The sequence below is a fragment of the Calidris pugnax genome, unplaced genomic scaffold, assembly GCF_001431845.1.
Source record: "Calidris pugnax isolate Ruff unplaced genomic scaffold, ASM143184v1 scaffold60, whole genome shotgun sequence".
Lineage (NCBI taxonomy): Eukaryota > Metazoa > Chordata > Aves > Charadriiformes > Scolopacidae > Calidris > Calidris pugnax.
Window position 1 is genome coordinate 5,062,181 of NW_015090831.1, and position 21,871 is coordinate 5,084,051.

The 21,871-nt window shown below is 40.6% G+C and overlaps 1 protein-coding gene across 2 annotated transcripts in view; it reads right to left on the reverse strand.

The window, feature by feature from the left end:
• THSD7B (thrombospondin type 1 domain containing 7B) overlaps nt 1-21,871 on the reverse strand; it is a 343,216-nt gene that overhangs the window by 164,872 nt on the left and 156,473 nt on the right. The gene's annotated exons all lie outside the window — the stretch shown is intronic.

Sequence of the window (21,871 nt, forward strand, 5' to 3'; positions counted from 1 at the left end):
CAACCTAAACGGTTGGACTCGATGATCTTCAAGGTCTCTTCCAACCAAAACGATCCTATGATCTTGGCTGCAGTTCACTTTATAAAGCAGACAAGCAGGAGGAATGAGATAATTTGATCAATAAAAAGCTGTAGTATCAATTATCAACAGAATTTGTGATAATTGTCCCATATTTTCCCACAAATTCCTCTACAGAACCTATTTTCCACAATACAAATTGTCCAGGTCTCAAAAGCAGACAATATTCTTCTGCCTGTAGACCAGGGAAATGTCCAGTGGGTGTTTTGGTCATTCTTGTGCAATCTCAGCCAGAGATTGTACAACTTCTGACTTTGCTTCTTACCCGAAAACTAGGAGATCCAAACTAATGGACCTGTTGGACCATCGCCATCCAAGGAAGAACTACCAAAGAATCTGGACCAGAGTGTACATCCCGATGAGAAGCATCTTTCCTAAAACCCCTTTCAACAAGGTAGGACAGTGGGGGTGGTGGGGAAAAACCTACCAACTAAAAGAACAGCTGGCAGAAGCAGCAGCAAAACAAAGCACACAAGGGATGTCACGTGGAATACAACACATGCAACTGTTGCTTTTAAAAAGCAAAATAGCATATAAATTTATCTTTAAAATAACAAATGAAATGTCCACTAATATTATTAATTACACAGAATTTATCAGGACACCATAATTCTTAAAAATGTAGAAAATATAACTCTTTTGGTACTGAATTACACATAATGTCTTACAAATCTAACTCAAGTGATGAGCAGACATGACTGACTCTGCTACACTATTCTTGTTTAGTGTTTCCAGACCTTCACGAATCTTTAGCTACAAATCCGACATTTCTGGAAGCTCAGATCTACCTGTTTATAAACAACAAGCTCACACTGAACATTACCTCCTCTTTTGCCCTTGTAATAGTTACAAACACTCCTTCAAGGTTTCTTTAATTATGAACCTAGGAAAAAACATAATGACTATCCAGGCTCAAATACACGTAGGAAAAGAAAAAAAATATTAAAATTAATAATAGTAACAACAGGCTCTTTCATGTCATGCTACAGGAGCAGGCTCCATAACAAGGTAGCCCAGGATGCACTTATAACTAGGAGGGTAGAAAACTGCACTGCTTTTGCGAGGCATGGCATGCTCAGGTGAGTAAATAAGAGAGGCAGGCTGCTAGCGAGAGCGCATAAAGCTGTCAACAGCACGGCGGTATTATCTGCAGTTGCATCCCTAAATGAAGACAGGCTCATCGCCCTCGAGGCAGAAATAAAACTTTTCAAGCATATTATGAGGAGTAACGGAGAATCTAGCAGGCAATCAGACTGCAAGGTACGTTTAAAAATACTTTATTTGTATACTCCCTTTCCCTCGCGCTCGTCTACGCTCATCGATATCCCCCAGTCTTTGCACCACTATTTTAAGTCTACTCAACAAGAAAAAGGAGACGAACACCCTCCCTACAGACAGCCCCCATCTTTTGGTTCTGATTTTGGCACCCCTGCAAACCAAGCTTAATCCATCATTTGCTTTGACTAGCCCATTATCACCACTGCTGCTTTGGATGCTCACATAATGCTGAGAACTATCTTTAGAGAAAAACAATGTAAAAAACCCTAAATAAACCTGTAAGCCTTTTTACAGCTGTCTCCTTGAGTCATTTTAACATCAAAATCCCTGCTAAGGTTTTGACAGCTTGTCTGTACAGCAGCAGATAATATGAGGGCATCCTGCGGAGACTTGATTTTAGTCAATGGTACAGTAGCATCAAGAGATTATATGCTTTGGGGCAGTAGGGCAAAACATCTGTCCTCCTCTCTCATTGCTAACACTTGCAGGGAAGCAGGGGAACAATCAGCAAGAGGCTTCTGAACAAGAAGGGATGAGATGGAACACTGGCCCTGCAAGCACACCCCCAGCCCCTCTATCCATGCAAGAAGATATCTTCATTATATATGGATTTTATGGCAAGGGAGCACCATGAAGTTCACCAAATTCTGGATTTAGTCCAGTTTTTCCACCAATCAGACAGCGCCAGAGATCTAAGTGTTGGAGAAAACCCAACTTGCTGAAAGCCACTGAAGCCCTTCCATTGATTTAATCTGACTTTACAAAGTCTAAGTGACTCCACTTAAAAGGTGGATCAAAATACCTAGGTCTCCTTTGACATAGTCTTCCTCCACCCATGAGCACAGATGCCACAGATTTTCAAGCGACCACCCTGTGGGGAAGGGAAGCAAAGGAGCAAAATGCACTTTTCACTTCTTCCCTCCGTGATTTCTTTTCACGCTGGATTTACAGCAGGTGACAGCAACAGTAACGCTGCAAATACAGGCTGCAATTCATAGTTCCTCAGCAAAGAAAAGCAGCTTTGAGGTTTTTTTTATAGAGTTTACCACCCAGTGCATGAAGGTACAATTCAACACTCACTTTGATTTACTTTATAGCTCTATTCGCTGTGTTCAGGTTTAATTACTGGCTTGTATTACTGCAGAAGGGAAACGCTCTTCTGTACCAGCCGCCTGGCAGAGAATTCTCAGAAAACTACCATATACTACAAAGGGAGGTAATAATCTTTCATTTTCCATGAAAAATACTAGTACAGGATACATCTGAAGTGTGCTTTATGCATTGTCACAGGTTTACAGGGAAAATTAAGTTCTCCCGAGCTTCCAAATTGTCCACCCAGTACCTTGAAGGTGTAATTCTTGTCTCAGATATTCTGAATAATCTTTCTACAGGAGGCTTTCTCCCTCTCTATATAAGACTTTAGCACTTTAGGTGCCTTTAAGCACATAAATTATGCATCTTAATTCAATATGAATTCCTCTCCAAGTAAGTGTTTAGATCTCAAGACACAGCATCTGAAACCAGCCCTGGAGAGCAGCAGGGTAGGTGATTACAGAAGAAGGATGCCAGTCTTAATGAAAGCCATCTTTCCTTCAGGAAAAACAGGGAAAAGGACAGCACTGGCCCTCACAGCTACAACTTTGCTCCCTGATACAATTTTTTAGATGAGAACCGATGACATTGCTCTGAAGATCATCCTGTGGTAACCAGGAATTAAACCCAGATGGCAATTCAAAGACCCAGTCTCTCCTGGTCAGAGCCTGGAGCAGCTCCCTCTTGATGGGAAAACGGTTCCTCTCTGCAACTTGCTGTGACATTGGAATAAACTGAGAGATCATTCATCTGCTCATCCGTAAACTGAGCCATCCAATGTAAAAGGACAGAAGATATTTTCAAAGAAAGAAAACAAAAAGTACAAAAAAGGTCTTAGTTTTTGTAGTGTCCTCTAGTTAGCTTGGACCAGATCCAGCTCATCCAATCCAACCCACCCCAGAGGTTACCACCACTGTCTTTGTTGGCTCAGATATTACTTGCCCATTTCATGTTTCCCCCCCTCTTGATACTGTCCAAGTGCTCAGAATTAGTCTCAAGGAATTACATCTACTCTGAAGAGTGGTTTTTCTGCTGTAACACTAAACAGTACAAATCCACAGCTGTTACTGAGACACAACTGGAGACCTGGTGAGGATGGTGACTGAGCAACTGAACAGTTTCATCCTAGTGTTGAGGACATATGGTGAAAACTAAGTGGGGCTTAGACTGTGGTGAACCTTGGAAGGTGCTTTCTCTCATTCAGGTAACCACAGACAACTACTGCTAATACAACTGCACATGGAAAGCACTAACTGTAAAACAGAACTTGTGCCTACATTTTACAAAGAGTTACAGCTATTAATTGATTTGTGTTAGTCATTATCATCACCGCACCTTGAAAATACTCCTCTTTTTGACTTATTTGATACAAAGAAATATAACAGGGCTGTGAGTCAAGGGGAAATTATTTTTCCATATTAGGAAATATTTAAAGTTTTCAAAGCTTTTAAACATTTACACTCTGTATTAGAAAAAAAAATCCAGATCTTTCAAAAGACATATTTTAAACAGCTGCAGGGGGTGGGGTGAAAGAAAGACCAAGAGTATAATTACATGTGTGTGGCATTTAGCCATTATCAAGAGGCACAACACACACAATCCAACCTTTGATCTACATCAGGTATAAGACCTGAACCAGCATCTCCAGCACCCCAGCAGCCACAGTGTTCCCCCTCACATGTTCTTTATTTCATGTTTTAAGCAGAGTTTTTGTCCTCAGCCTTACAGAATGTGTGCTTTCCTAAAAAAAAGGTTCAGTTAAGAAAAATCATAGACTCATAGAATGGTTTGGGTTGGAAGGGACCTTCAAGATCACTGAGTTCCAACCCCCCTGCCCTGGGCAGGGACACCTCCCACCAGACCAGGTTGCTCAAAGCCCCATCCAGCCTGGCCTTGAATCCTTCCAGGGATGGGGCATCCACAGCTTCTCTGGGCAGCCTGTGCCAGCGTCTCACCACCTTCATAGTGAAAAATTTCTTCCTTATATCTAATCTAAATGTTAGTTTTCTATTCAAAATGTTTTATTCCTAGCATCCTGCCCTAATGACTTTTTTTTCAGCTGATTGCCTCTTACTTGAATAGTATAGTGATTAAAGCTAAACACACTAGATATATTCTACAGATAATATTTTCAGCATAGGAAAGATTGAATCCATTTTCTTCTAGTGTCAGGGTGCAATAATTACAAAAGAGAAGATGAGCACGGCATTTTTTGCAAATATATTTGCTAATAAAGTTGACCATTACCTAATGTACTGGTCCCTAATTTTGAGTTCTTTAACAAGGTAACACAGAACTGACATGGAGAAGTACAATTCTGAGTGGAATTTTTGATTCACTTCAAAAACAAATTAAAGTCTTCCCAACAAGGGAAACAAAACAAGGGATGAAGCAAAGAGCTTGTTTTTTCAGCTATTCAGTTTTTTTCTTACTGTCTTTTCCACCCTAGAAGGAGAAGCCAGTCCTCACAGTCCTGAATAACCCACTCCACGGCCAGACACTGAATCAACAGGAACGTTTTGTTCTGAATCAGTTCAGTATTAAACTGCATCTCTCTATTTTACATAATGCCGTGGAACTCTGGCACATCAGCCTCATTCTTCCCAGTGACCTCTGTCCCCATCTCCTATGCTACAGTTTAATTACTCCTGCCACAGAAGTCTCTCCCAGCTCAGGAAAAAGGGAATCTCCACTGGAAAGGTTATGACGAAAGCAGCAAAACCACAAATCCCATCAGGCAGCAGGAATCAAAAGATCAACTCAATAACAAACCAAACATCCTCCCTTTTGACATTCACCACTACACCACCTTCATTTTTTAAGGGGAAAATTTGAAAAACTACTTTGAAGATCTCAGGTTTGCGCACAAGCGTTTAGCCTTGAGTGACCTCCATGGCAGGGAAAGGTTCAAGATGAAGGAATTGCATTTCAGACTGTTCTGCATTGCTACCTACAAGTTCAGGAAATTTATTTTTTGCACAAATGACTGCTGCAAAAATGCTGCATATTTAATGACAATTACCAGTTTGACATCAATATTTCTCCTTGTAGCATTTCAAATTATTCAGCGGAAATAATGAAGCTGTCATCTAAAATACTATGTGTATCGTAAAATTTTATGTCCCACTTAAATCTCAGAAAAGAATGACAATAAACTTTGATTAAATACTTGCTTGTAACAGAATAAGATGTCAACAGGCAGCAGTAAATTCAGAAGAATTCCTATTGACTGTATGCCAGTTTGCTAACGGCAATTGCATTCAGAGAAAGCTGGCTGCTGACAATATCTTGGTCTAGGCACCTCACCAGCTAACGACAACGTTGCATTTAAAAGCAATAACAATCAAACTACGACAACAGGAGAAATTTCTTATACCCATTTTGAATGTCTTCGTCTCATCACAACATCACAGAATTTATTTTTTTTTTCCCCTGTCTTGCACAACCAGCTTTAGAGATACCTTAAAGCATCCAGGGCTTGCCACGCTCAGTCATCACCGGGAGACTAATGTCACACTTCACTGAAACCCCCGGCTCCTGGTTGACTTTTCTTAATGCCAGTCAACAGGTAAGAACATCGGAGAAGAGTGGTGTCAGTTTGTCAGGGAAAGCAGTGGCGTATGGAATAAATTTAATTGCAGTGGTCCATCACTATTATCAGAGCCCCATAGCCGAGCAGAAGAACGCAATAGCAATGAAGACGAATGGAGGTGAAGATCCATCATGAAAAAAGATGAAGCAGCCAAGAAGAACAAGCCATTCACAATGGAAAAGAAGAAATAAATACAAATACAACCAGGATCATTCTCAAGGAAAAAAAAAAAAAAAAGAATAGATTACACAATCATTGAGGATTTGAGTCAAAAGACTTAACTGAAATGCAACTATGAAAAACAATGCATTTGATTACGGGAAAAAACCCATTTCTAACCACATAATGCACAATGAAGAAAAAGAGAATAACAACTCAGGAGAATAAGGAAAAAGCAAAGGAAGACTAAAGAGTATGAAAAACTGACAGAGGGAATGAGAATAAATGTGAAAAAGCAACAGTATGTCTGGAAACGTGTTACAAAATCACCATAAAATCAGAAGTCTTGCTCAAATCCCTGCATCGCTGGACAATCCTTACCTATGTCCAAGCAATCACTACAGATGTTATGAGGAAAAAATGATAAAGAATATGGAAACAGAGTGGTATTTTTTTCTTCTTTCCTATACACTCTCTACCCCAATTTGGACTGTTTAACCACAACTCTTTGTTTATGTAAATGCACATTAGAAAATTAGATTTATGACTCTAAAGAAGCTCCAAGAAAGTGAGCACAGGGGGAAGCACATCAGTGAGCAGTTACAGGCCTGCAGAGAACCTCCCAGTAACTCTCTGTGGAGAATTAGCAGCAGCTACCAGTCTGAAGGCTAAAAAAAAAAATATAATACAGCTGCATGAGGTTACCTACATAAAAGGCTGGCTCCGATGTATTTCCTATCCCACACAGAAGACAAGTAGTCATTTAAAGGAATTTGCAACACATTCACCTGCTGGGCTCGGGCGTAAAAGCAGAATTAATTCCACCTTGTGGCTGTTTGCACAACCCCTCCTGAATTAAGAGAAACGGCTCACGTGGCAGCTGAAAGTAAACATGGGTTCACTGTACTCCCAGAGAAGAGCACAGAAATCCAGGCTGCTGTTCCTAACAATTAACACAGCGCAGCAGTCTGAAAACATAAAGTAAAAGAACTAAACATAATCCATATTAGTGTTCTGGGTTTTTTTTCCCTCTCTCTCCGCAATTTTTTCTTTTTTCTCCATTATCCCTCCTCATTATAAATGAGGGAATCTACACAGGTGGGTTGATCAAGACTGATTGCAATTAAGATTTATTGTTCAAATTGGTGCTGTGGTGTAATTGAAACAGGTGTCCCTCCATTTCCTTCTCTGTACTGCTTTGTTCCAAATGCTAATCAACACAAAATACTGTAGAAACCAATTACACAAATAAGTCAAATGTATTAAAATATTATAAAATATACATATCTTTCCCAAACTTTAAGAAGAAAACCAATTATGAGTAGATTTGTTTATTCCAATAGTGTATAGAGTCCACTCCAACTTATATATTTGTGCAGTGGGGTGGAACAATTTTAGTGGAGGAATTCAAGCATATTAATTTAGAATAAAGAAGGCAGCATTTTATTCCCACTGCATCACAGCTGTACATTTCTAAACATTCCATTTTTGTAGACTTATGGTGCCATCTTCACTCTCAAAACTCTGAAAAAAACGATAATTTAAAAGCATTATAATTTCGATAGTACAATAGGCAAACTACAATAATGGGGCTTTCACACAGTGACTCCGAAAGGAAAAGCTGCGTGTGCGTACAGGGAAAGGTGCCTCCTGGTTTGATTATTATGATTTTTAATCTGATTATGCTACTCTTCAGAATGACGCACCTTGCTGCGTGCTCACAGCCATCAAATGGCTACGACTGACTCTTATCCAAGCAATATTCCCAAAAATAAGTCAGCAATTTGCCATATATCGGGAATAGAAGACTTTTTGTCTTCTAGCCCCAGAAATCGCCCCACGAGTGAGTTTGTATTAACATAAGACACTGAAAAATTGTAAACAACAGTGCAGCAGATGAGGTTTATCTAAGTTGGCAAAAGTCTTGTTTTCAGATACAGTGAATACTAATGATAATAAATAATTGCAAATACCATCTGGACTCTTTGAAAAACATCTTTCTCCAAGTCTGCAATTGCATGTCTACAAAAAGAGGATCAATGCAAAAGAAAATGAAAACAGTAAATTAAAATTAGATTTATGCCAACTACTTAAAACTAAGTGCTCATTTAGAAGCAGTTAACACAAAAATGTGCTCTAGTTCAGATGCAGAGTCTGGCCTCATCCCATCAAGCAACTGCGAAAGCTTCCACAGTCTGTCAGGAAACATCGGAATTTCAAGACCTAATGGTAGGCTATTTTTATTATTACTAATAAAAGCAGTAGTTTCTTTTCCAATTTTGTCTCTAATTGTTCCACAAAACTCAGAACCGAGTAGTATTAAGATGTCCTATTCAATAGTGTTTTAAGTATTGCAATTAAGAAGAAAATTCTCCCAGTGCCATAGATGATCATCAGTCGAGGGTATAAATGAATGACTGAAATCTGCTCTTGACAAAAGCAACACAAACTGCAAACCATGATCTTTGGTGACTGAGTGAAACCTCTCAGTGTACACGCCACTTTTGCAAAGTATCAACTCTGCATCTAAACTGCATAAAACATTTTTTAGATGGGTTAAGTTACTTCTGGCTAATGTACCCTGACCTGTGCTTGAACCTTTTTTACATAATAAAGTTGTGAATTTGAGAAGGTGTGTTTAATTTCCACCGTATTTTGCATAGATCATTTAGTACTTAAAGTGGGGATAAATCAAATGTAGGAAACACAATATTAATAATATTTTCTGTGTGCTTCCATTTTGCCCATGAGGTGGAACTTTAATTCCATCATTAATAACGATGCCTACATATTTAGTCGGCAGTGCATCATTCCTCTAGTGCCATTTAAACTGCATTTGGTCTCTAAACTGCTCCACCCTCTGGAACTGGTTCACTGATTATATTGTACCAACTGCCTCAGCCTGCTTACAACTCGGCTACAACGGCATCAACAGAAGAATTTAAAAGCAGGAATCCCTCATGATGACCTAAAAAGTGGAAGGCTTATTTAGAAAAGTTTTCTGTTATTTTCAGTCTTCAGAAAGTGTACTTAGAGTTCGCAGTTGTTCTTTGGAGGAAAAAAAACAAAAACAAACAAACAGCCATCACTGTTTTCCCTTATTAATCAGAGTTCAGATTGTCTCAAAACAATTTTAAAAAATACCTAAAAGCTAGCATCTGTGACTATACTTTTTACAGGTTAAAAAAGCAAAAACATTGTTTCCAATTAGGGTTTCCAAGAGGAAAATTCTCCCCGTAAGCAGCACAGGACAGTGGTTTGGGGCACTGTAATCAAGAGGTGACAAATAACAGTCAATAACAGTAGTGATGTGAATGGGGAAAAAAACCTGATGCATATTACTCCTCAGAAGCCTTGAGACACAGCTTTTCCTGGAGTTTGCTCTCCATGTTGCTGGTCCAGCCAAGGCAGCACGCTCCACTTCCTTTTTTTCGGAGCTGATGAAACTATTTCCCATGAAACATTCCCTCTTTTTCTAGGGTTCGGATGAAAACAGATACTCCTGCTTCAATGTTCACACACCAAGGTGAAGTGTCCTCACAGCGTTGGCTGGCTTTATCATCCTGACCTGGGAAATGGGGTGGTGCCAGCAGAGCAGCCTCCACCAGAAGAGGAACACGGTATCCCCAAGAGGTCTCTGCTTGGTGGGGTACGTTGACCTTCCACCACCACATCCTTTCAAAGTTCAAACATATGATGTTTGAATGAGTTCAGACTCTGGCACAGCCTGATCCAGGCCACTGTTACTAAACAAGCCTCTGACCCCCTTCCTTAAAAGCAAAATAAGGTGCGTACGCACCTACAGCTTCCAATTTTTTTCCCAAATTGAGTGGGGAAGCTAAAACCTGAAGACTGTATTAAAAATACTACAGAAGGTCATTACTCATGCTTTGGTAGTGTCCTCAGGGTACACCAGAAAGACAAGAGAGGAAGATGACACAGGACAAAGTAAAGGGATGATAAGTGGAAATAACTCAGGAGAAGGAATCATCTCTGACATAAAAATTTCATCAAGCTGGGGTTTTCTTGGAGATGCTGAAGCCGGCTGAGCTGGCAGTTCAGACAAATGCTGTTTTCCGAGTTCAGAGGCACCCGTGCCAGCAGCTGCCCTCCCATGCTGACCTGCTCCTTATTTGCTCCAAAGCAGGGAAAAAAAAAAAAAAAAAAAATGAGCTGGCAGTTCAGACAAATGCTGTTTTCCGAGTTCAGAGGCACCCGTGCCAGCAGCTGCCCTCCCACGCTGACCCGCTCCTTATTTGCTCCAAAGCAGGAAAAAAAAAAGAAAAAAAAAAAAGATGTATGAACTGTAAAGGGCCCAGATAGACACCAACCAGTCATTCCCTAACAGGTTTTCCAGCTCCTGTCGGAGAACTACTATTTTAACTTTGCTACTAGATTAAAGGAAAACAGAGAATCAGTAAATGAAATAAAATGAATGTCCCCCTTTTTAAACACCCCGAAGTGTCAAGGCTGTCAGGAGGCATTTGAATGCACTTTTCAAATATAAGAACGGAAACAGAAAAACTGGAGAATATCTGGATAAAATTTGGTTTCCTACCACTAAATTTCTTTGTGTGAAAAAAGCAATAACCTCTCTGCAACTTAGAAAATATTTCTGTTCTGATTATTCAGCTATTAAAATAGGAAAGTGTCATTTTATGACAATTGCTTTCGGCAGGAGATATTTTACACTTATATTCTCAAGGAATATGCACATAAGGAAGAACAATATTAAAACCTTCAGCGTTAATCTGTATTTTCAAAGCTAAGCACATTTTGACAAACTTTCTAATAGACACTGTTCAAAATTCATAACATATATGAGCATGATTACATTACTCTAATTTATTTTTTCTCCTCTCATGCGCAGCAATAAAATTTTACCTTTGAACTTATATTTATTACAACTTTTACTCTACGGAGGGCATGCAGGCACAGAAATATAATAAAGCTTGGCTAATTCCATACATTATTGAAATCCTAACACTGCAAATGGTATCTTACTGTCTTCATGCATACTTAAAATTTCAATTCAAAACCCATTTCATTAAAAGGGCTGGTTAAGCAACAGCATATGCTTATTTTAAGTTTGTGGATTAATGTAGCAGAATTATATTTTAGATATTTGGAAAAAAGTAGGTAACACTAGTGGTTTGTTTAGGTGTTGTAAGCAAAAGCTTGATAGATGCTAAATAATTGAGTGCTCCATCCATCAGACTCCTAAGCATTGTAAAATCATAGGGAAGAGAAGTGCTGGAGAATAACCTCTGCTTATCCACAGGCTGCTGTTAACTGTGTCTAATTCCAGCCATAAAATTCCCATTGACTTCACCAAAGTGGGAAGCGTAGAGCAATAGCTTCAAACTGAATGAAGCACAAACAGATGACAGAACAGAAGGAATTTAGACCATGACGATCGGGGTCACCACATAACACTAATGATACCTGGTCGATAAAAACATCACAGCTGACATTCAAGACAAATTTTGAGCACGTCTTATCTGGGTTGATACACTACTAAAGGATACAGCAACCCAAGTCAGTAAGGGAGCAGCTCACACAATCAAATACATGACAAAGTGCAAAAGTTGACTCAAACTGCAAGCTCTGTATTGGCACAACCTCCTGTCTCTTCACAAAGGTCACCTCGCACATTAGCTCCAGCTGCATTGATTAGCAGCTGAGATAACGGCCCCTCACACGCACCTCCGAGTCATTGGGAAAAAAGGCAAGAGGATGACTTTCTGCATACGATGTCCTCATCACATTTCTGGTAATTTTTCAATCGCAGATAAGGCACAAAGAGGGAAAAAGCAGCAGAACAGACTACTCTGAAAACGTAACAGAAACAACTTAACAACCTTTACATTTGGCACTGAGCCATCAAAAATCATAGCTATTTTTACTGCTGTAATTCCATGGCTGGGACTCAGAAGAATTGCATTTTTCTTCCCTGGAGACATGGCCATGTGATGTTTCATGCCTCCTCAAGCCATAGGAACAGATCTCCCCATCACAGCCAGTTTGCAGAACACCCACAGGACCAAACACCTGCACGCTTGAAGGCACACTGCCAGGAATGCTCTAAACAGGTCTCCCAAACCCACCGCAGGGTCCATCACCCCCATCCTCCTGAAGGCAGACTAAGCCAGCTTGACTTCCACGGACTTTGACACAATCACACCAGGGGAGTTTTGAAAACTCAACAGCCACAAATGCTGTCAACCCCTGACTTTGGCTTCTCCAATTACAAACCTCTGAGGTGCACCGACACCACGATCCTTCCAGAGCATCTAGAAGGTTCCCACCACATCTATGTCCCTTACACAGGGACACATAGGCCACCCCTGAGGACAAAGCCTGAGACTTTCATATCAAGTGAACTACAGTAAAAATCCTCTCCCTGCCAGTCAGCAACGGTCAGACACATCCTCCTGAGCCAGCTGCCAGAGAAATGCAAGGGAAGAAATACATTGAGCCAATTAAGCTTTTTGACCACAAAATACCAGACCGGGCTGGGGAAACACATGGGGACTGTATGTTAACTCTAGCACACTGACCAAATTAAGTTGCCATGCTGGAGGACTTCCCAGAGTTTAAGTAGGACCCAGTGCATGGTACAAAGCTCTCACAGGCTTGGCTGATAAAATTTAGGCTACTGAGCTATTCTGTGCCATGGCAAACCCTGGTGGGACAAGGCAAACCTCATCTTCACTTGAGTTCCCAGCAACGAGCAGCAAGGCAGGGAGGAGTTTACCGTAGCCAACTATGATGTTGTCTCCTACATGAAGGTGAACTTTCAAGATCAGCTATGCCAGCTGCAGAGCCAGAATTCAACAAAATCCCTCACAAATCTGGTCTCAACCACATTTGGTTTGCAGAAGAACACTCACTTATTAAAAAGTAAGGGGGAAGGTTCTTCTTTGAAACTAGGTAAACAGAGTAAGATTTTTACCTGCTCTCAAGCGGTTAGTCGAAATGTATTCCACTACAGACTTTAAAGTCACCTTGCTGGCAACATCACCTCCTGACATATTGAAAACCAGCAGGAAGTGTTGAATTAATACATGTATGCTAACAAGCTCTCCTACAACCATGAATGTTTAATGTAGTTTTTCACTAGCTGACACCGTACCCCATGGCCGCTACCTGGTTTTGAAGCCTCGAGACAGGGGAAGAACTAGAGGGAAACTGCTGTAGAGCAGGGAACCACAGAAAAGCAGTCAGAAGGAAGAGTCTCCGGAGAAAAGCTGGAGCAGAGCACCACCAGCAAAAGAGACAAGGCAGATAGTGTTAACATCTGGACGGGGAGGGAGGAGGGAGAGAAGGGAGTTAATGTGAGCACTGGCTCTAGATTCAGTAATCATGGGGCTACATTTCGATGATGTGTAGAAGACTTCCCAGCAATATATGATGTTACCGCTTATGTGCTGTGTATACAAAGAGATGCAAACAAAATGAGTTCTCAGGGAGCATGTAACACTGGCTGACTGCAGAGGATAAGTTATTAGGTACCAACCGACTGCTGGAAAAGGGAACTTTTACACACCTTTGGGGTCTTACACATATATCTTAATGTTCTGGACCATGACAAATGATTGGATAACAACTCTTACTCCCCTTGTCACCATCCATCTTCTTAGGAGGCTTATTTCTTCAAATCCTGATGATGAACCTCTGTAGTCACTTATCTGAGCAGCGAAAATTTATTGCCTTTACTAGAAAATGAAATTCTCCTCCAGGAGAACTGCAATGGACACAAAAGGGCAAATATCTACCCTGGAGCATGTGGATGCTTTTTTCTTTCTCCTTAGCTGGAACTATATACATTTATCCCGTGTCAGTATTTGGACCAAAGGGCACCTCCTGTGTTAATAAGAATGGCTAATTTCCAACTAAATAAGCTTACAGATTGTAGAGATGCCCTAATGAGAAAAAAGGATGAGCCCCCACACTAATCCTGCTTTCAGTGCACATATTTAACAGGGCTGCAAAAGCAGAGCGTCCAAAATACTTACTAATTACATTGGACTGCCTCCAGCTGCTGTCACTGGCAGGGAACGGGCAAAGTTTGCAAGGAACCAACCCACCAAGTTCAAAGATGATATTATTAATTTGGGAAAGCCTTGAAGGAGCCAAGAGACAAGAGGACTGTGGAACAAAGTACTGCCAGGCTGATTTGGACAGAAAATACTGCTATAGTCTGTGGATTTCATAAGCAGCTGTATAAAAATACTCTGGCACAGCTGGGAGCAGCTCCAAACAAAAGTGCAAACTAGCACTAACTCCACAGCACTCATGTTGGGCTTAAATACATGCTGACTCCAGCAGTTACTGGAACCTGCAGTAGAGACTGGAGTATAGAAAGAAGAAAAGCCGTAGAGCAGAAAGTCTATAAATTCGGCTGAAAGAATCCATACGTGCCGCCTTTTCTCATGTGTTCAATGGCAAGAGTTGGGTACCCCAAGAGCGGTCGTTCCCAACGCAGGGAAAGCCCAAACTAACACCAAAGGATGGCTGAGGGATCCAAAAGTACATCATTGAGGAAAATCAAGTTTCTACTTTTGTCAGTTAACTATGAGAACTAGCAAATCTGTGCAAGTCAGTCACGACCCTCAGAAAAAGCAGTACTAAGAACAGTCTTTCCAGACTTCGTATCAAGTTGCACAGTTAGCCACTAATTAGCTTGGAGTTAAAAACCTCCATTCCAGCTCCACAGTACAAGAAGGGTTGAAAGAACTGCAGGTGCCCAGAGTGACACCATAAATATTGATCACAGCGCTCGTTCCACTTCATTAGCCACGAAGCGAGCAATGGTCCTCAAGGGAGAGGAAAAGGCAGATCCAATTTTAATCAAACGGCCATAGTAAAATGCAAACCTCGTGGAATATTATTTTGATTATTGCTCTTTACTCATGCCAATTGCAGCCTATTAAAAAAAAAAAAAAAAAAAAAAAGAGATATGTTTCTGGACAGAGAGCCAAAACCTTCAGCTGCCAGGAAGGTGCATCTACACTATGTGAAACAGCCCTACATAATGACACCCAAGCGAGCTCTACGACCAGCAAAAGCAGTTTTCCAGCCCAGCACCTCACCCTGGGCTCGTTAGAACCACAGTTCATTAACCAGCCAAAACTTTGTGCTACCATAGCTATTGTGTTTCTGACACACAACCCGGTCTCAGGCAATGAAGGGGCCATACAGACTTATTAGCTTATTCAGACCGACCCCCATAGTATAGTACATAAATCCTAAACCATTTAACCTTCCAAATATATGTCTGGGAATACTGCCAGTGAATATTTGAAAGGGATTACAGGAAATGTATTAGCTGTCACCGAAAATGAAAATATGGATTTCAACTGAAATTCTATATGAGGGGGAGTTTTTCCCCCAAAATCCGTTAGTCTAGCAGCCATGCTGAACGAAGGGAAAATTGTACAGCTCGCTCAGACTACGCAGGGCAAGCTGATACACTTTTAAAGCTACATTTTTATCTACTGAAATAAAACATTCTGCTTTTTTTTTATTTTTCTACTTTAATCAGAATAGAACCTCATTAAATGACAGTGTGTGAAAAGAACATATAAACTAGAAAGAAAATATAAAAACTTTCTGAATAAATTAATGTTTATTGCTTTTAGACTTTGATATTCTGGTCTTTACTACTTAAATGCAGTTTAAATGTATTACTTGCCACGGCCTTTACGTTAAACCCAGTAAGTCTGCAATTTGCGATAAAATTCCTTATCTCTCTCTCTCTGAACCTACGCAAAGATCCAAGGTTAATTTGCAGATAATATTACTTCATGAAATAATTATCTTAGTCTATAGTACTTAAAAACAGCCACATTCAGGAAAGATATCTTTAAAAAAATGAAGCTGCCACGGCTGCAGGATGGAGGCTGCTCCTCCCTGGCACGTATCCCCACGCCAGCAGCATCTCCAGTGGGGTGCAGAGTCTGGGGACCCCAAGCCCGGAGCAGCCACCCACGTGTCCTGCTCACCTGGGAGGCAGGACGGGGATGCTCCATGATGATGGACATGCCCGAGGAAAGGATGTCCCTGTGGTGGGGAGGGAAGGGGACCCAACCCTGGGCAACCTCCCCCCTCCAAAGCCCCCAAACACCAACAGCAAGGCAGCCTGCCTTCCTCTTCACACCCCCAGCCCTGGCTGAAAAATTACTCTCTTGAGCCATTCTTTCTCATCCCGCTAATTTTTTCCAAACATCCTCCTATTAAACTATACAAATATATTCATTTAGTAAACATCCCATTAACCAGGTCAGCGCACAGTATTCACAACTTATTACAGAGCAGCACCAAATCAGTCACGGAAGCAATTATGCAATTGTGAAGCAGACAACTCACTTTAATCTTAATGTGGGGCTGGGAAGGTACACGCCAATGTTCATTCACACAACTCATTCATTTCCAAGTATTGCACACTGTTTGTTTCACCCTCACTTATGCAGTGCTCTCATGTATTTTGATTTGTAAGCTTTGTGGACTGTCACAAAATATGAGCTCAGTGCTTCACCCTTCACATAAGGGAGTTTATTACTGAATTTAAAGTTGTTTCTAAGCTCCTGTTGCCCAGGTGGGGGAAGAAGCTGGGCTAAATATTCAGATTCAAGACCTAAATACGCGTTTATCTCATACAAAAACAGAAAGGAAAAAAAAAAATCCTTCCAGAAGTATTTAAAATAGGTGGTTGTAGAGAAGAGAAATCAGAGCTAAGATTATGGGATGCTACAGTTACAACAGGAAAAAAAAAAAAAAAAGCAGCTTTTAAAATCACAGCTTTACTTGAAGGCATTCATTTATTTAAGCATCTTGGGAAAACAGGTTGCCATATAATATTAATAAACAAGAATATGCTCTGTCAACCACATGCAGTGCTACAGACATTTTGAAGACCTAAATAAATAACGTATTAGAAAACCTAGCCTAGTCTGAATTAATGCAGTGGAATTATTTTCCTGGGATTTAAGTCATATATAGCATTAAAAGTAAAGGCCTTAAGATACTTATTGATAGTCAAGAAACTGCTATCTTTAGATCTATGCATGCCCAGGGAGCACTCTGCTAAATTTACAGTCTAGGAGAGTTTCCAAGAGAGTTACCAAATCAGTCAGCTTTATTTGTAAACACCACGAAAAAGAACAAAACACCCCCTTGGCTCCAGTCTCCTTTGACACAGCTCTAAATGTACAACAAAACAATGCTGACTTTGTATGAAACTTGGGAAATCTGGTAAAACTGGGGGAGAAAGTCTTGCTACATTAAATTTAATGGGAATTTTACATCTGGTAAGAAACGGAATTTGAATTTACAAGATCATCTTGGTTTCTACAATGTACTACGGGCAGCCAAGACCCACCTCCCACCTGCTTCAAGCAGGGATTGAGCCATTTCTACAGAGCTGCCCAAGTCTATTGCTAAGATCATGAGGACTTAGTCTTCTTGGGTCGTCGCATTTGCACTACAAAAAAGACCAAAAACCAAAATTTATAAATCATGCCCCATCCCTGGAAGTGTTCAAGGCCAGGCTGGATGTGGCCTTGAGCAACCTGCTCTAGTGGGAGGCGTCCCTGCCCATGGCAGGGGGGTTGGAACTAGATGATCTTTGAGGTCCCTTCCAACCCAAACCATTCTATGATTCTATGCACAATTGCCAGTAATGGATAGAGACAACCCCCAAATCAGGGACAGACTTGGGTGCAGTGCCACAGGAGATGTAGCAAGGGAGCACAGGTGGACTTTGCCCCTCCAGCAAAGCACCCTGGGTTCACCCTGTCCCAACAAACTCCCTGCCCACTTGCTAGGGGCAGATAAATATTCTCACTTCTTCCGGAAAAGTCGCTTTTCAAACTACATCCATCTCCCTCTGTAGCCCCTGAATCCCCACAGACACCACCAATCACAGGAACTAACTTTGTGTGATTGTTTTTTCCTCCTTGGTGATATGAAAGGAAAAAGCACTGCCTTCTGCTTGCACAGCTGCTGACCCAGTCCACATGGATGCGTTGACTCATCTGTCTTGCTTCTCTTTTTTTCCTCTTTCTGGGCTTGAAAATTACTGGGTCAATGTGAGGGTTCATTGGGAGCAACACCACCAGGCAAGCGATGGCAAAATATAGACCACAGCCTCCAGAAAGGAAATTAACAAATTCATGCTTACACACCAACTCCCACAGCTCCACAGGAATTTCTAAACAACGCATCTGTTTTAAGAACCCTGGTAAAAGGAAACACTAAAATCATACAGTATGGGGAGACAAGGCTTCCAAATTGGAAAATGCATCCCAACAATACAGGATGGTTCAGTTTCTGAAGAAACTCCATCTCATATATATGTTCTTCAAAAGCTTTGCTCTGACATTTGCAAACTGCCTGAAGATAAAAACTGAACAGGCTGTTTATTTTAAAAGGAACTATGAAATATTTTATCCTGTTACTTGTTTAGCTCCTCTAAACAAAGGCAGTACCTAATTTGAGACAATTACAGACGTGCTTCATACAGACAGAAAGAACAACACCAAACAATGGAATTTTAAATTGTTCTCAATCGCCTCGAAGAGCTAATCTTTCTCAATTCACTAATTCACGTTCACTCCAGCGCTTCACAAAAGCCACCGTTTATTAAATATGAGATTCAATTCACAGATAAAAAAATGCGATAACGTAACCTACACTTAAAATAATCGCTTGGCTTCAAAGTTTTGGGGGAATTAGGAGTTTTCCCTTTTTATGGTTCTTCTTAGCACTACGTCTTGTCACAACTTCAGAGCTCAAGTTCTGTAATCGAGGGCCACTGAGTTCTGGTTTCCAGACAAGCCAGGATCTGTGTGAGGATCGAATCCCATCCCACAGAGAGCCCTGAATTCAGTGGGAAATCTGCCAAAAGGAGGACGTTAAAGAGCATTCAGGAGCCACATCCCAGGGTCGTTTTCCCTGCTCTGCAATTTCTCTGGCATTTCATCACATGTTCTACTTCCATTACGACCACCTGACTAATCACAAATTGCTGCCTAATGAAGAGTACTAGCATTACAATACTTAATTAGAATTAAGAGGAAGATTTACTTTAAAAACCTGACAGACCAATAAGCTCCAGAGCCAATTTCAGTAGTGCAGAACTAGCCCAAAGTTTCCATGTCCTGAATTCTTAATTAAAAGTTGGTCAAAACTTCTTATTTTAAGAGGGGAGCCTTCCCCTCCAGCATCCATTAACCTCAAAACAAGTGGCTAAACTTGTTTTTAATCAGCTCTACTTCATAAACGGCTTGATAAAAAGAAACTCAAAGAAAGTGCAAGACTTATCTTTAATTTCCACTCAACAGCCCTCGAAACTACTGTTTAAAGGTGGCTTTCACAATCATTCCTTCCCAGCACCCAACGTGCAGCACTGAAGGAATTTCAGCTACAGGAAAAGCCTTCTGTAGGGCCACCCAGCAGGAAAGGATTAAATTACACCAAAAAAGCCCTTCTTTTTCCCTCCACTACAAGGGCTATGGTCAGAGATCAATGCGAGACGCTGCCTATTGAAGTCAGACTTGAATTATTCCCTTATAGAAACCTCAGGAGAAAGCGAGTGCTGACCCCACAGCACGGCACACAGCCAGACCCCGGGGGCAGCTCCTTCACCTCGTCTGAGGAACAGCAAGAACAGAAGACCTCATGGCTCCAGGCTGTTCCCAGCCCTCCTTCTACCTGGACTTCTCCGCATCTCTCCTCTCCCCACACCCCAAACCCTCCTGCAGTGGGAGACCGAGGGAAGCCCCCAGTTTATTTATTTTAATATTACCTGACGACAATAAATTCCTAGATACTACCACATTCAGAACTTAAATTTTGAAGCAGTTTTGCTTTTCATGAGTTATATCGTATGAGTTGGATGCCAGCCCACTAAACCTCACATACAGAATGCAATAAAATACAGCCAGATGTTTCTTTACCCTAATGATCTTCTGTTTAATTTAAAGCCTTTATACTGTTTTCGGTACTTGGAAAAAAAAAAAAAGTCTTGGCTAAAGTAATTTTGAACAGAGAATTGGGCAATTTTCTGTCTATTAAGAATTAGAAAAATATTAAATGCATTAAAACTCTTTTCTGGCTTGTTTCAGCCTGGTGCCCTAAGGAAATCAGGATACATTATTGTGTTGTTTATCCATCCGCTGAGCATCAGAAAATGTTGAAACTTTTTATTAATGTAAACAAAATTTGACACAGGGGTTGGTGGTCCCTTCAAGATTCAGATTCCTACTTGAAGTAGCAGCTGAACCTTGGAGAAAGTCACAAACCATCACCACCACTGAAGTAAAGTTACCCCTCTGCCGTGGTTGCTGGCTGGACACGGGCTGGTCAAACACCAGTGCCCAGAAGAGGACAAACACTACAAGTATGTAGAACATGAAACTTTCCTATTCTTCTTTTTTTGGGGGGGCCTTTTTTGTGTGTTTGTTCTTTTGTGAACACTATAAATAGCCAATGGTTCTTTTCACAGAGCACCTTTGTATGTCTCAAAACCAACAAGAGTGGGACTAAAGCTTAATGCCTTAGGGACCCTGCTTGGGATGAGGAAGATAAAAAGATGTCGTAAAGCATTCCCACTTCTCATATTCCTCAAGTTTGTGTGCCCCGTGCTATGTGTTTGAGAGACTTATCACAAACATGATCAAAACGTATACAAGGAGGGAGGAAAATACCTGGGTATTTTAAACAATTCCTTCACCAGTAGAAAAGCGGTGAAATCCTGAACTTTTGGAACCTGTTTAATCCCCAAAACCACAACCCTTATAGATGAGATTCACCCTCACTGCCACACCTTCCATCTGCTCCTCCTGGTAACCTCAGCCACCTTTGGGTCGCAGGTGCAGAATCCTGTCCTTAATAACACTTTTCAAATCAATCCCTCTAGCCTCCTTCCTCTTCTATCCACATAAGTTAATTTTTTAATTTGTCATCTACCTACTACCTACCTTCCACACACAGTTCAAGAAGGATCCTATTGTGCTTACATCTCCCTTTGTTGAATCAGTGTTCCCCAAGAAATACAATAAACTCTCTAAAGAGAATACGAACTCAACATGTATGTGAAGTTATGTTTAGTTTAAAGAAAAAAAGCCCAACAGGTATTTTAGGCTGCATGCTCCATTTCACTGAGAAAACAGGAACTGCAATTGGCACTTATAGGTATTTTTCTCATTTCTTACTGAAACAATCTGGGATTTTTGTCTACAATATATTGTGAGGGGCAAAACCAAATAAATCTACTTTAAGATTTCTTTTCCAGACCTAAAAAATTATCTATAAATACTTCTGCAGTTATAAAATATGAGAACCTTAATTCAGTTTCATAATTGAAAGATAAGAAAGCATCAAACCCAATAAAGATTCCCTAGAAATTAAAAAACACTTTATAAATAAAATGCTTAAAAGCATACATTTGCACTAGCTTTATATACAGATATTAATCCCGCTATACAATGTCTTCAAATCTCTTGCACCAATGTAACAGACCTACAGGTCACACACACACCATGCTCTTTAGGTAACCTTTATCACAAACTCGGATCAACTTATGTCAAACTTATTCCATAACATTTAAAACATAAAGGGCAATACAGATCTTGCCATAATAAAGGATGTTTATATTTTTCTTAAAGT